This window comes from Equus quagga, chromosome 5, assembly GCF_021613505.1.
Source record: "Equus quagga isolate Etosha38 chromosome 5, UCLA_HA_Equagga_1.0, whole genome shotgun sequence".
Taxonomy (NCBI): Eukaryota; Metazoa; Chordata; class Mammalia; order Perissodactyla; family Equidae; genus Equus; species Equus quagga.
Window position 1 is genome coordinate 38,873,018 of NC_060271.1, and position 15,369 is coordinate 38,888,386.

The following is a 15,369-nucleotide window of genomic DNA, read 5'->3' on the forward strand; positions in this document are numbered from 1 at the left end:
TCCTTTTCAAACTCCTTGTCACACTCACTCTCAGCTCATACATACAGACACACTTTAACCAGCATACACCCTTGCAGGAATTCATTCTCATGAGAGAATTGGACGATAGTACCAAGATGTATGTACAAAGCTGTTCATGGCAGTGTGGTTTACCACAGACTGTTTCCAATTCATTGCTGAATGGAAAACACTACGGATCAGCTCACTATGAGAATCCCTGCATAGAGCGGAATACTAAGCAGACATTAAACAGTACTGTTGCGTAAACATTTGAATTACATTGAAACTTTTATTTCCTGTCAGACATTTCTGTGTTCCTTAAGAATTTTTCCAATAAACATACAGTATTTCTATAATTAGAAGAAAACAAATACAATCAGAAGTTGCAGAAATATATTTATCAGTATCAAACATAGTCGTAATACACTGATGATTGACTAGAGCCATTTACCAAAAGTGTGGCTGAGATGATACCATTTTTGTTTTAAACATAATTAAACATAGTAATATATAAAGAGAAAAGTAATCTGAAACTAAATACATGAAAATGTTAATAATGGTTTTCTCTGAGAAGTGGGTTATCGCAATTTCTATTTTCTTTTTTCTGCTTATCTGAATTTTCTACCCTTTCTCCAGTGATTTAGTATAAAAAGGAAGTGGGTGGAGAGAGCAAGTCGTCTTTTGAATGAAACCCCAGTTTGCAGGAAGGCAGCCGAGGTCTGCTGAAGGCTGCGTTGCATGACTCCCCTATCCTCTTCCCACCACCAGCAGCGTGCGCACACATTTTTTTTAAAGTATGTAGTTTTCTCATTTTTATTGAGAGTCTAACCTCATAACTAGGAACTGGGATGAAAATGTGTTTTTATACAATGCCTACCTTAATTGGTGAAACCTTGGTTTCCAATCAGAATTAAATTTGGTGACTAATACACAGAACTTAATGTTCAAAATGTGACCGAATTTTGCTTAATGTAACTATAAATTACTAGACTGGAAAAGTGCCATAACACCATTAAGCCAGGGTGGTGGAAAGACAGTGGAGAGCCAACTAGACAGAACCCCTGCCTTCCAAAGGCGATGCAGAGGCAGATAAAACCCTCCCACCTCGGCTCCAACTCGGCCAGTGATACGTAACAAATCTATTTCCACATCGTCATCGTGACCAAGAAATACTAGCTGACTCGATCCCAAGGAGAAATATTTCCACATAACCAAAAATTTGTTCTGATCCAAGCTATAAACAGTCCCTTTTAACAAAGCAAGGGTACCTGACTATGCACTATTATAAACAATTTTTACACGTGAACTTTCTAGTGGGAATTCCCCATTTGGAGACAGGGGACTGAAGGAAGAGAAGCACCTCTACGCCAAGCACTGGGCTGGATGCTTCGCGCGCTATTTCACTCAAGCTTCACAAGAACCCTGTGAAACACTATTAATCCCCCTTTATGAATGACGACACTAGGGGAGGCTGGTAATTTACCAGAATACTGAAGTCACTAAAAGTCAGAGCCGGGATTCAAACCTGGTCCCGCGTTTACTCCTCCACTTCTATTTTTCCTCTTTCCAAAGCCCTCCTCCCATCCTCAGCCTCGCCTAGTCATCTAGCCTGACCTCCTTTCTGCCCCCCACTAAACAGAGACTGGGCGTTAACTCGCTGTCAAACAAAGTAATTTTCATACCACCCGATTTCCATTCCATTTAATCCAGTCATTTTCAAATAGTCATAAAATAATCCACATTCAAATTTTAGCACACACTCCAATTTAAAAAACACTCAAAATTAAATCCTCATGACATATAGAGAAAGGTCTGCAAAAAGCAAACCTAACTGTTAGACACAGTTACCTCAGGGGTTGGGGTTGAGGGTTTTACCTTATTCCCTCCTTATCGTTTCCTCGTTAAACTGTACATGTATTCATCCAGATCTGTAAATTTGCAAAGATTCTCAGTCAATTGATGCAAACGTCCCATCATGCGAGTCCTCGACTGTCCGCCTATGAGGTCCTTACCCGCTCTCCACTCGCAGTAACCACGCGCTTCGGCAGAATCACTCCCCGGAATGAAGACACCTGCGCGCCCGAGCTAAGTCTGATTCGTCCAACCTGGCCCGCACAGGGAGAGGCTACGGTAAGAAAGCCACGCCGGCGGTGGGTCTCTGGACTCCCCCCAACAGCATGCAACCTAGAGCTCGAACACACTAATGACGGAGACGGAACCTCTCCTGGAGGGCCGAGCTCCACACCAGGGTCTCCAGTTTGCCATAGTGCCTGAGGCTCCTTTTGTCCTTATTTCTCTGGGGATCTAGCCTGTCGTATTTTCCAACACTATGATCTATACACTGTTTCTCACGTTCCCTGTCTGTTCGTGGAAGACAGAAAATATCTAATTCTATTTCCATTTGTTTAGACTGACAAAGGAGTGCAGGGGACAAACAAGGTTAACGTCCCCACGAGCTCAACTTGCACGGCATCTCCCCGCAGAGTGCATCCATAAGTGAACAATAACTCAGACAGCTTTCAGAAGCCAATGCCAGGACTTCCCCCTAAACAGTATTCTAGTTTTTTGGTTCAAAATATAGGCCATACTCGCTAACATTAGAAGAGAAAGAAACTCTAAGCAAAAGTGAAGATTGGTACTCTTTTACAAAGTACCCCCCCCAAAAATGTTTTTATCCTCTATACGATCATTCAAGTGCTTTTCTTTTTTTTTTCTGCTTTATCTCCCCAAACCCCCCAGTACACAGTTGTATATCTTAGTTGCAGGTCCCTCCAGTTGTGGGATGTGGGACGCTGCCTCAACGTGGCCCGACAAGCGGCGCCACGTCTGTGCCCAGGATGCGAACCCTGGGCCACAGCAGCAGAGCGCGCGAACTTAACCACTCGGCCACGGAGCCGGCCCCTCAAGTGCTTTTCTTTGATGTTTAGGCTCAGCTAATATTTACTGAGCCAGAGTAATCTATATCAAGCAATTTCATAGACATCATCTCATTTGTAGTCGAACAAATCTGTGAGGAGCTTGTTATCATTTAAAAGTGAAGACAAAGAAAAAAAGGATAACCTTGTTGTGGTATAAGAGCATTTCAACGAAAACATTTAATACACATTCTATCTTTCCAAGTCATAAAGAATTTTATTAACACTGCTACCTAGAAAATACTATACCTTCCTGGTGTGTTCACATCCCCGTTTTGAATGACAGAATCAGATCCCTGGAGGGCTTCTTAAGGACCAGAAAACGGCCACCCCACCATACCCACACACAGAAATCTATCTCCACTCCTCAGATTGTTTTAGAAAACCAGGGGCTTCTTTTTAAGAGCCATTCAAATGCATCACTGTATCTGAAACATTCTGAAAATTCTAGAATAAGGGGAAAAAAGACCATCTAACAGGTGGTGGCACATTCTACTACAATAAGCCAATTTGTAGCGATTCTAAAACATAAATTTAAAAACTAAACTGCTGGGCCTCACAAGCCTGCAAAGCCCAGTCTCACAGCCATCATTACCAAAGCCCTGCACTGATCCTTAACTCCCTCCCTTTGTGGGGTGTTTTTTTTTTTTTTTTTGGGTGAGGAAGAGTGGCCCTGAGCTAACATCTGTGCCAATCTTCCCCTATTTTGTATGTGAGATGCTGCTACAGCATAGCTTAATGAGTAATGTGAGGTCCATGCCTGGGACCCAAACCCGTGAACCCTGGGCCACTGAAGCAGAGTATGCGAACTTAACTACTATGCCATTGGGTTGGCCCCTTGACCCCCTTTTTTGAAATTACTTCAAGTTTCACACCTACAACTACACGAATGTTTCTGGAAACTCTCCCAACAATGGATGCTCAATAAATGTTGACAGGTTTGCATTAGGCCCCCAATCAAAAGCCAGTGATGAACAAAATAACTTCTCTTAAATCAGAAATTCTAACTCTGGACCATGGATGTTTAGGAATTCCATATAACTCTAGAAATCATATGCAAAGTTTTGTGTATATATGTGCATTTGTATTTCTAGGGAGATTTTCAAAAGTTCCCACAACACAGAAAAAAGTAAGAATCCCGGCTCTGTGAGTGGTAAGAGCACTGAACAGGTAACCAAGAGCCTAGGGCTCGGGACCTGAGTCCAGGACCACCAGCTGTAAGACACCAAGCAAGCCACTTCACACTCAGATTTCTCATCTGTGCAAAGACTGAGGGCACTTCTAGTATTCCTTCATTCCACAAACAAAAATCCCCACAGAGTATGGCGTAGTCTATACACTACTACAAATGCTATATGCCAAGCTTGGTGCTCCAGGACTTAGGGTGGTGCCCAACACATGGTAAAAGCTTAACAAATAGGGGTTAAGTGACTGAATAAATAAACTCGCAAAGAGAATTTGTTTTTGCTCCAGACCAAGCTGCCTATTTGAGTCCAAGTGAACTTATTCAGGAAGATCGCTTAATTCTTAGGACTTCTACATCCTCGACTGTCCCCAGGTTCCTGAGAGAAGAAGAGCAGGACTGGCCTCGCCTTTCTATGACAAGCAGCTCTACAGCCAGCCCCCTTTTAACTTCCAAGTTCAAAACCTTTGCACTGCTGTTAACCACACAGCTTCGCAGCAAACCTAAGACAGCAGACGTCACCACACTCTCTCCTACTGCCTCCCCTCTCCACACACTGGGACCAGGGCTCAGCCAACTTATTCTGTAAAGGCCAGACAACAAACATTTTCAGTTTTGCTGGCCATACGGTCTCTGTTGCAACTCTGCTCAACTCTGCCACTGCAGGGCAGCGGCCACAGACAATATGGAAGTGAATGAGCATTGCTGTGTTACAATAAAACTTTGCTCATGCACTGAAATGTGAATTCCACATAATTTTCATGTGTCACAAAACATTACAAGTTTTGCTTAAACCACTTAAAAATGTAAAACCGCTCTTAGCTGCAGGGCTTTGAAAGGCAGGCGGCAAGCTGGATGTGCCCTGTGATGTGGGTCTTTCCCTCCGGCACCACCTTGAGGTCTGGGTTAGCAGTTGGGAAAGAGCAGTAAGAGCTGAGAAGTAGTTCCTGGAAAATGATTCTGTAGACTCAGCTGGTTGACTTCTCTACTCACTCTTTTCCTCTTGCCTCCATTTTTAACTTAGAAGTAATTTGAAATGAGAAGAATTGAGATAGCAAGGACTATGAAACTCACTTGTCAATATGTAATCATAACAGTGCTGACTGATAAAAAGCTTGTTTTCACTTCTTAAAAAATTATGTTACAGAGACGGTGTCAAGATGGCAGCGTAGGCACTCTGAACTCACCTCCTCCCATGGACACGACAAATTTACAACTACTCTGGGAACAATTATCCCTGAGAGGGAACTGAAAACTGGATAAAAAGAACCCCCACAATAAGGGACGGTGATGACTGAGGTGGAAGAGGCAGAAATTCCTTTCTGGAGAGAAAAAAGCCGTCTCCAAGCTGTGGTGCCTCCCAGGCGGCCGGGAGCAACCCTAAGGTACGCAGCCTTGCCTGGAGGAGGGGGGGAGCATTATCAGGTAAGCAGCTCTTGGACTCAGGACAAGAGAGACAAGGGTCATATTATCTGGCTTTGCTGGCTACTAACCACAATGGGGAATACCCCCAGAAAAGCTATGAGACATAAGGGAAAAAAACGCCTCCTCTTAAAGGGCCCAATGCACAAATTCACCCATTTTGGAAAGCAACCTAAAATCAGCAGAAAGAAAGGTGCACAGTCCTTTGGTGACAAGAGACTCACTTGATAGGCTCTGTGCACATCTCGGTGAGAGGCAAGACCTCTCCAGGAACTGAGAATTGGCAGCAGCCATCACTGTGGCCTAGTACAGGTGTGCTGACACAGACGCAGGCAGACACCATGGGAGTTCTTCCCCTGGCCTGTTAGCGGAAGGGTATGCCCCACCCATTAAAGCACCAATTTAATCCAGCTCAGGAAGGGCAGACAGACCAACCTAGGGACTGGCCCCCCAACAGCAAGCCCTCAGGCAACTTGTGGGCCCACATAGGTGGGGTGCAGGGAAACTGCAGCCAGGTGAGTGGGTCAGCCTCTGTGGAGCAGGAAGTACATGACGGGCGGGCCTGCTTTGTTGGAATGTGCAGGGCCTCTACAGTGGGCTGACTGGGTCCACTTCAGGGGGTCGGGGCATGCACATAGAGCAGGAAAGTGTTGACAGGGTGTGTGGCCCTGTGGTCAGGAGGGGCTTGTCAGCTGCAGCAGACTTGTGCTTCTCAAACAGCCACACAGGGGATCGGACCCAGACTTCCAATGCCTGAAACAATTGGGTGCGCCCATGTCTGGGCCTGGCCTCACTCAGCTGCAATCCTGAGAGAGCTGACAACACTCTTGCAGGCCAGAAGCCTATAGTAATTATAAGGCCGTGAGCCAAGCAACCAGCCATGCTGGGGGCCCGCTCACTTACCAGAAAAACTGCAAAAGGAATGTGTTATTAGGCCTTGCAGCCAACTGTGCTGGGACTCCCCACACCCAACAAAGTGACTGAAGGGTCCACAGCAGCCACACACAGCTGAGCATTACAACCAGCCGGCCAGGGAGACAGCCTGGCTTCCCCAATCACCTGCAACAAGAGAAGGACACACGTAGCCCACACAGGGGACACTCCTGGAACATTTGGAACTGATGAGAAGTGGGAAGCACACTTCTTGGCCTCATAAGGCATCTCTTACATAAGGTCACCTCTCCAAAATCAGGAGACAAAGCTGACCTACCTAATACATAGATATAAGCACAGAGAAAAAAGCAAAATGAAGAAACAAAGGAATATGTTCCAAGTAAGGGAATAGGACAAGACCCCAGGAAAAGAACTAAACGAAACAGAGATAAACAATCTACCTGACAAAGAGTACGAACTAAGACTCATAAGGATGCTCACTGATCTTTGGAGAAGAATGGACGAACTCAGTGAGAACTTCAGCAAAGAATTGGAAAATATAAAAAAGAACCAATCAGAAATAAAGAATACTGGAAATGAAAAATTCACTGGAGGGACTCAAAAGCAGAATAGATGATAGAGAAGAATGGATCAGTGAGCAGGAGGAAAGTCTAGAGGAACTCACCCAAGCTGAACAGATAAAAGAAAAGGAGGATAATCTAAGGTACCTCTGGGACAACATCAAGCACATTAACATCCATAATATAGGTGTCAGAGAAGGAGAAGAGAGAGACAAAGGGGCAGAGAATCTATTCGAAGAAATTATCACTGAAAACTTTCCTAACCTAAGGAAAGAAACAGACATCCAGGTATAGGAAGCACAGAGAGCACCAAACAAGATAAACCCACAGAGGCCCACATCAAGACACATTATAATTAAAATACCAAGAATTAAAGATAAAGACAGAATCCTAAAAGCTGCAAGAGAAAGGCAACAAGTTACATACAAAGGAAACCCCATAAGGCTATCAGCTGACTTCTCAGCAGAAAGCTGACAGGCTAGATGGGAGTGGCATGATATATTTAAAGCATTGAAAGGAAAAAACCTACAGCCAAGAATACTCAACCCAGCAAGGTTATCATTCCAGAATGGAAGGAGAGATAAAGAGTTTCCCAGATGAGCAAAAACTAAAGGAGTTTATCACCAAGAAACCAGTTTCACAAGAAATGCTAAAGGACTTATTTAAGTGGGGAAGAGAAGACCAAAAACAGGAATAAGAAAATTATCAAAAAACGAAAGCAATCAATCACTGGTAAAGGCAAAGATACAGTAAAGGTAGCAAACGAACCACCTATGAAGCTAATATGAAGGTGAAATGACAAAAGTACTAAAATTATCTATTTCCATGATAACAGAGAAACAGACACACACACAAAGAGGTTAGATACAATATCAAAAACATAAAATGTGGGAGGAGGGAAGTAAGAGTAGAGCTTTTAGCAAGAGGTCAAACTAAAGAAACCATCAACTACAGACTGCTATTTACGTAAGTTATTATATATAAATCTTATGGTAATCACAAACCAGAAACCTGTTAAAAAATACACAGAAAAATTAAGAGGAAGGAATCCAAACATAATACTAAAGAAAGCCATAAAACCACAGGGAAAAGAGCAAGAAAAGAAGAAAGGAACAGAGAGGACCTACTAAAACACCCAGAAAAAAAGTAACAAAATGGCAGTAAGTACATTTTTATCAATAGCTACTTTAAATGTCAATGGACTAAATCTTCCAATCAAAAGCCATAGGGTGGCTCACTGGATAAAAAAACAAGACCCATATCTATGCTGCATACAAGGGACACATTTCAGACCTAAAGACACTCACAAACTGAAAGTGAGAGATGGAAGAAGATACTCCATGCAAACGACAATGAAAAGAAAGCTGGGGTAGCAATCCTTATATCAGGCAAAACAAACTTTAAAACAAAAACTGTAACAAGAGACAAAGAAAGGCACTACATAATGATAAAAGGAACAATCCAACAAGAGGAGATAACACTTGTAAATATCTATGCACCCAACACAGACACACCCAAGTACACAAAGCAATTATTAACAGATATAAAAGGAGAAATAGACAGTAACACAATAATAGTAGGGGACTTTAACACTCTACTTACACCAATGGATAGATCATCCAAACAGAATTAAGGAAACATTGGCCATAAATGACACATTAGACCAGATGGACTTAGTAGGTATATACAGAACATTCCATCCAAAAACCACAGAATACACATTCTTTTCAAATGCACATGGAACATTCTCCAGGATAGATCACTTATTAGGCCACAAAACAAGTCTCAATAAATGTAAGAAGATCAAAATAATATCAAGCATCTTTTCTGACCACAATGGTATGAAACTAGAAATCACCTACAGGAAGAATATTGGAAAAGTCACAAATATGTGGAGATTAAGCAAAATGCTACTAAACAACAATGGGGTCAATGAAGAAATGAAAAGAGAAATCAAAAAATACCTGGAGACAAATGAAAATGAAAATACGACATGCCAAAATTTATGGGATACAGCAAAAGCAGTTCTAAGAGGGAAATTTATAGCAATACAGGCCTACCTCAACAAACAAGAAAAATCTCAAATAAACAAGCTAACAGTGCACCTAAAGGAAGTGGAAAAAGAAGAACAAACAAAGTTCAAAATCAGTAGAAGGAAATCAGAGCAGAAATATATGAAATAGAGACTAAAAAAACTATAGAAAAAAATCAATGAAACCAAGAGCTGGTTCTTTGAAAAGAAAAACAAAATTGACAAGCCCTTAGCTAGACTTACCAAGTAAAAAGAGAGAATGTTCAAATAAAATCAGAAATGAAGAGGAGAAATTACAGACACCTCAGAAATACAAAAGATTCTAAGAGAACAGAATACTACAAAAAGCTATGCACCAAGAAACTGGATAATCTAGAAGGAACGGATGAATTCTGAGACTCATACAACCTTGCAGAACTGAATCAAGAAGAAATAGAGAATTTGAATAAACCAATCACCAGTAATAAGATGAAAACAGTAATCAAAAACTTCCCAAAAAATAAAAGTCCATGACCAGACAGCTTCCTTGATGAATTCTAGCAAACATTCAAAGAAGACTTAATACCTATCCTTCTTAAACTCTTCCAAAAAATTGAAGAGGAGGGGAAGCTTCCTAACTCATTCTACAAAGCCAAAATTACCCTGATAGCAAAACCAGACAAGGGCCACAGAAAAAAAGAAAATTACAGGCCAATATCACTGAAAAACATTGATGGAAAAATCCTCAACAAAATACTGGCAAATCGAATACAACACATTAAAAAGATCACACACCATGATGAAGTGGGATTTATTCCAGGGATACAGGGATGGTTCAACATCAATCAATGTGATACACCACATTAACAAAATGAAGAATAAAAATCACATGATCATCTCAATAGATGCAGAGGAAGCACATGATAAGATACAGCACCCTTTATGATAAAAATTCTGAATAAAATGGGTGTAGAAGGAAAGTACCTCAACATAATAAAGACCATATATGACAAACCCACAGCTAATATCATTCTCAACAGAGAAAAACTGAAAGTTGTCCCTCTAAGAACAGGAACCAGACAAGGATGCCCACTGTCACCACTCTTATTTAACATAGTATTAGAAGTCCTAACCAGAGCAATCAGACAAGAAAAAGAAATAAAAAGGACCCAAATTGGAAAGGAAGAAGTTAAACTGTCACTATTTGCAGATGACATAATTTTATATGACAAAATTTTATAATTTTATATAACCTTTGAGAAATAAGTATAAATAATAAATGAATACAGTAAAGTTGCAGGATACAAAATCAACATACAAAAATCAGTTGCATTTCTACACACTAACAACAAAGTAGCAGAAACAGAAATTAAGAATACAATCCCATTTACAAATGCCACAAAAAAAGTAAAATACCTAGGAAAAAATTTACCCAAAGAGGTGAAAGATCTGTACACTGAAAACTATAAACATTGTTGAAAGAAACTGAAGAAGACACAAAGAAATGGAAACATATTCCATGCTCTTGGATTGGAAGAATTAACATAGTTAAAATGTCCATACTTCCTAAAGCAATCTAAGGATTCAATGCAATCTCTATCAAAGTTCCAACAACAGTTTTCACAGAAATAGAACAAAGAATCCTAAAATTCATATGGAACAACAAAAGACCCCGAATAGCCAAAGGAATCCCAGGAAAAAAGAACAAAGCTGAGGTATCACACTCCCCAATTTCAAAATATACTACAAAGCTCTAGTAACCAAAACAGCATGGTACTGGCACAAAAACAGACACACAGATCAATGGAACAGAATCAAGATCCCAGAAACAAACCCACACATCTATGGACAGCTCATTTTCAACCAAGGAGCCAAGAACATACAACAGAGAAAGGAAAGTCTCTTCAATAAATGGTGTCGGGAAAACTGGACAGCCACATGCAAAAGAATGAAAGTAGACCATTATCTTACACCATACACAAAAACTAACTCAAAATGGATTTAAGACCTGAAACCATGAAACTTCTACAAGAAAATATAGGCAGTACGCTCTTTGACATCAATTCTAGCAGCATATTTTCAAGTACCATGTCTGACAGGGCAAGGGAAACAATAGAAAAAATAAATAAATGGGACTACATCAAACCGAAAAACTTCTGCACAGCAAAGGAAACCATCAACAAAACAAAAAGACAACCTAACAACTGGGAGAAGATATCTGCAAACCACATATCTGATAAGGGTTTAATATCCAAAATACATGAAGAACTCATACATTTCAACAACAAAAAAACCAACAACCCAATTAAAAAATGGGCAAAAGATCTGAACAGACATTTCTCCAAAGAAGATATACAGATGGCCAACAGGCACATGAAAAGATGCTCAACATCACTAATCATTAGGGAAATTCAAATCAAAATTACAATGCGATATCATACCTCACGCCCTTCAGAATGGCTATAATTAACAAGACAGGAAACAAAAAGTGTTGGAAAGGATGTGGAAAGAAGGGAACCCTCATACACTGCTGGTGGGAGTGCAAACTGGTGCAGCCACTATGGAAAACAGTATGGAGATTTCTCAAAAAATTAAGAAGAGAACTACCATATGATCCAGCTATTCCACTGCATAGTATTTATCCAAAGAACATGAACACATGAATGCATAAAGATATATGTGCCCCTGTGTTCACTGCAGCATTATTCAAAATAGCCAAGACTTGGAAGCAACGTAGGTGGCCACCAAGGGACAAATGGATAAAGAAGATGTGGTGTACATATACACTGGAATACTATTCAGCCATAAAAAAATGATGAAATCTGGCCATTTATGACAACATGGATGGACCTTGAGGGTATTATGCTAAGCGAAATAAGTCAGAGGGAGAAAGCCAAATACTGTATGATCTCACTCATAAAGAGAAGATAAACAGAAGATAAAAACAACAACAAATGAACACACAGAGACAGAGACTGGACCGGGGGCTACCAGAAGGGACGGGGAGAGGGAGGAGAGCGAAAGGGTGACTGGACACATGTGTACGGTGATGGATTGTAATTATAGTCTTCGGGTGGTGAACATGATGCAATCTAGACAGAAATCGAAATATAATGATATACACCTGAAATTTATAGAATGTTATAAACCAGTGTTACTGCAATAAAAATAATTAAATTAAAAAATTACATTAAAGTCTTCCCATTCTACAGAAATAATTTTTCTATCGATTTTAGTTGAAATGCAATTTTACTTCTTCCCTCCTATCCTCTTGACTCAAAATTCATTGCCTGAATGAATAACATGCAAATAGAAGCAGTAAACTACAGTTTTCATCTATAAGAATGAGGAGGAAAAAATCTTAAAAGATTAACAATATTAGGTTTTAAAAAGATAGGAAGAGGGGCCTGCCCAGTGGCCTAGTGGCTAAGTTTGCACATTCCACTGTGGTGGCCAGGGGTTTGCAAGATCAGATCCCAGGCACAGACCTAGCACCACTCGTCAAGCCACGCTGTGACAGTATCCTACTCAAACAGAGGAAGACTGGCACAGATGTTAGCTCAGGGCCAATCTTCCTCACAAAAAAAATTAAAAAATAAATAAAAAGATGGGAAGAAATATGTACTCTTCATGGCTATGTAAATTAGGATAATCCTTCTGGAGGTCTATCAGGCAAAATTTCCCAAAGGTTAAAATGTATATAACTTTTGGGGCCGGCCCGGTGGCGCAGCGGTTAAGTTCCCACGTTCCGCTTCTCGGCGGCCCAGGGTTCGCTGGTTCGGATCCCGGGTGCGGACATGGCACTGCTTGGCAGCCATGCTGTGGTAGGCGTCCCACGTATAAACTAGAGGAAGATGGGCACGGATGTTGGCTCAGAGCCAGGCTTCCTCAGCAAAAGGAGGAGGACTGGCAGTAGTTAGCTGAGGGCTAATCCTCCTCCAAAAAAAAAAAAAACAACAACAACAACAACAACAAAAAATGTATATAACTTTGACTTTACAATTATACTTGCAGGAATTTATCTTCAGAAGATAACCAGACAGGTCAGCAAATATAGATATAAAGAGAGTTTCATACTTCAAAGTATTGTCAATATCATGAAAAGATCAAAACTATTTAAATAGCCAACTGGTTAAATAGTGGAAGAAAACAATGAGATTCTAGGAAGCCATAAGAAATAAAGATGTAGGTAAGTATATGACACAGATATATCCACCACATGTTGAAAGAAAAAAGCACGTTACAAACCTGCATGCACGTTTGATCTCAACTGCAGAAAATGTCTATATATGGTGTTTGTATATGTACCAGAGTGTGTGAAAGACGGAAGAAAAACGAGAGGTAGAGTTAACAGAATGTTCACCAAGATATTCACAGATGACTTTTACTTTGTTTATAGTTTTCTGTATTGTTTACATTAATTTGCAATGAGCACGTATTACTTTTATAACTTAAAAAGGACTTCTTAGAATGTACACCACCAAGAGTGACCCATAATGTAGACTACGGACTTTAAGTGATGATGATGCGTCAATGCAGGTTCGCCGATTTTAACAAATGGCCCACTCTGGTGCGCGATGTTAACAGTGGGAAAAGCTGTGTGTTTACAGGGGTTGGGGGTTTATAAGAACTCTGTACTTTCTATTCAATTTGCTGTGAACCTAAAACTGCTCTAAAAAATACACTCTATTTTTTTAAAAGACTTATTAAAATATCTTGTATGCAAACAATTTAAAAGTTCTGTTCATCAGAAGCAATCTGAGCCTTAGAAGTGAATGCGAAAGGCTTTCATCAGCAGTGGTTTTAGAACACTGCAGACTGCTCAGTGTGTGGCGGGGCAGTCGAGGGAAGCAGTACACGAAGTCCAGCGTTTCGGGTGGCTAGCAGTTTCCACCAGAAACTGATCAAAGAGCGCTCTCCTCTTCTGAGAGCCTGACTGGCTTGTGCATTCACTCTGCGGATACTCTAATTTTTCTCTCCTGTTATTTCTGATCGAACAGAATGTTTTCAGTGAAAGCTTAGAGGACTTAAGACTGCATTAGATAATCAAGGGCTCAAAAAAAGCAATTTAACACTTTGTCCTGGATTAACTTTAAAATGGGAGTTCTAGCTGGGGCAAAACTCCGGGCTGCTAAAAGATAAGCTGGTCTTAAGGGGCTTTAATGGAAGAGCAAATGCCACGATGAGATCTTAATGATAAGCAGTTTCTATTACATTAATAAGAGGCATTCTGATGCAAGTCTGAGGATATGACCAAGGTTGGAATAAATTAATGGGGGAATATTACATTTTACCTGAATTTTTATTTTCTTCTTTATAAGAAATAAGTGCATTATAATTTAGTCTTCCTATACTTTGCCAAATGCACACTTCTACATATAAAAGTCATATATAACTTTGTTTTAACATAGCAAAAGGCTTAAAAGCTTCTGTGCAGAATATATACTTCACAGTCGGAATTATCTAAATGACATCCACATTTTTTTGTTTTAATTGCAAGAAGGAAAAGCCAGCCAGCCTTGACAAGAACTAAATCATTAAACCTGACTAACAAGAACTGGCCATGTCATAAGGATTCAGGGCCTGTGGTAGTACATAAGTAGAAGTATCTTAAGTTAACAAAGGGATGTCAACAAATTCACAATACAAATCGAATCCCCAATGTGGTCATGGCTCCAAATTACAATTTTCACCAAGCTACTATGTATGAATTTCAATACAAATGGAGCTTAACTTACCAAAAGGGACTAGTAATAATTTATACGACATGCCTAATGACATCAAATTGTTATGCTGGGTAAAAGACAAACCATAAAGTTAGATTTAATACTAGTGGCATTTCTTCGAGCTTAGCGTTACACACACAGAACTGGAGTAAGCATTTCCTGGTTCCCTGCCATCATCCTAAGATTAGTGCTAACCCGGTAAAACGTATTTGTTACCCTCCCTTGGGAAACTTCTAAAACTAAAAATGCAGTTTATTTTGGAGCACAGTTTTGTGGTCAAGACATTTTTAATCATTCAGGCATTATCTTGAGTAATTAACATCATTTTTTGGCTGGGCAGTTTTTCTACAAATAGTGTTCTTTTACCTCAAAAGTGGTGAAATAATAAACAAATTATTCTCAGGGTAAAGCCTTGTCTCCCAAGGCACCTTGGGTTATCTGTCATTAGATTTATTATAAGGGATTCGCAACAAATAAACTCAAAATTACTGCAAGAAACTCAGAATTTTCAAATTAACAAACACTGCTTGTAGCATTGAGAAAAACTGCAACATCCCTCAAACGTGCAAATGCCACAGCCTTTCTGACGGGAAAAATCCAGACATTTCCTAGGCACATTTGATTTTTAAGCTTTTCTATGTTTACGTGTGAATCAGAT

The 15,369-nt window shown here is 40.2% G+C and overlaps 1 protein-coding gene across 6 annotated transcripts in view; it reads right to left on the bottom strand.

Moving 5' to 3' along the window:
* The window catches only part of PRDM2 (PR/SET domain 2), a 117,242-nt gene that overhangs the window by 79,377 nt on the left and 22,496 nt on the right, over positions 1–15,369 (bottom strand). The window lies entirely within an intron of this gene.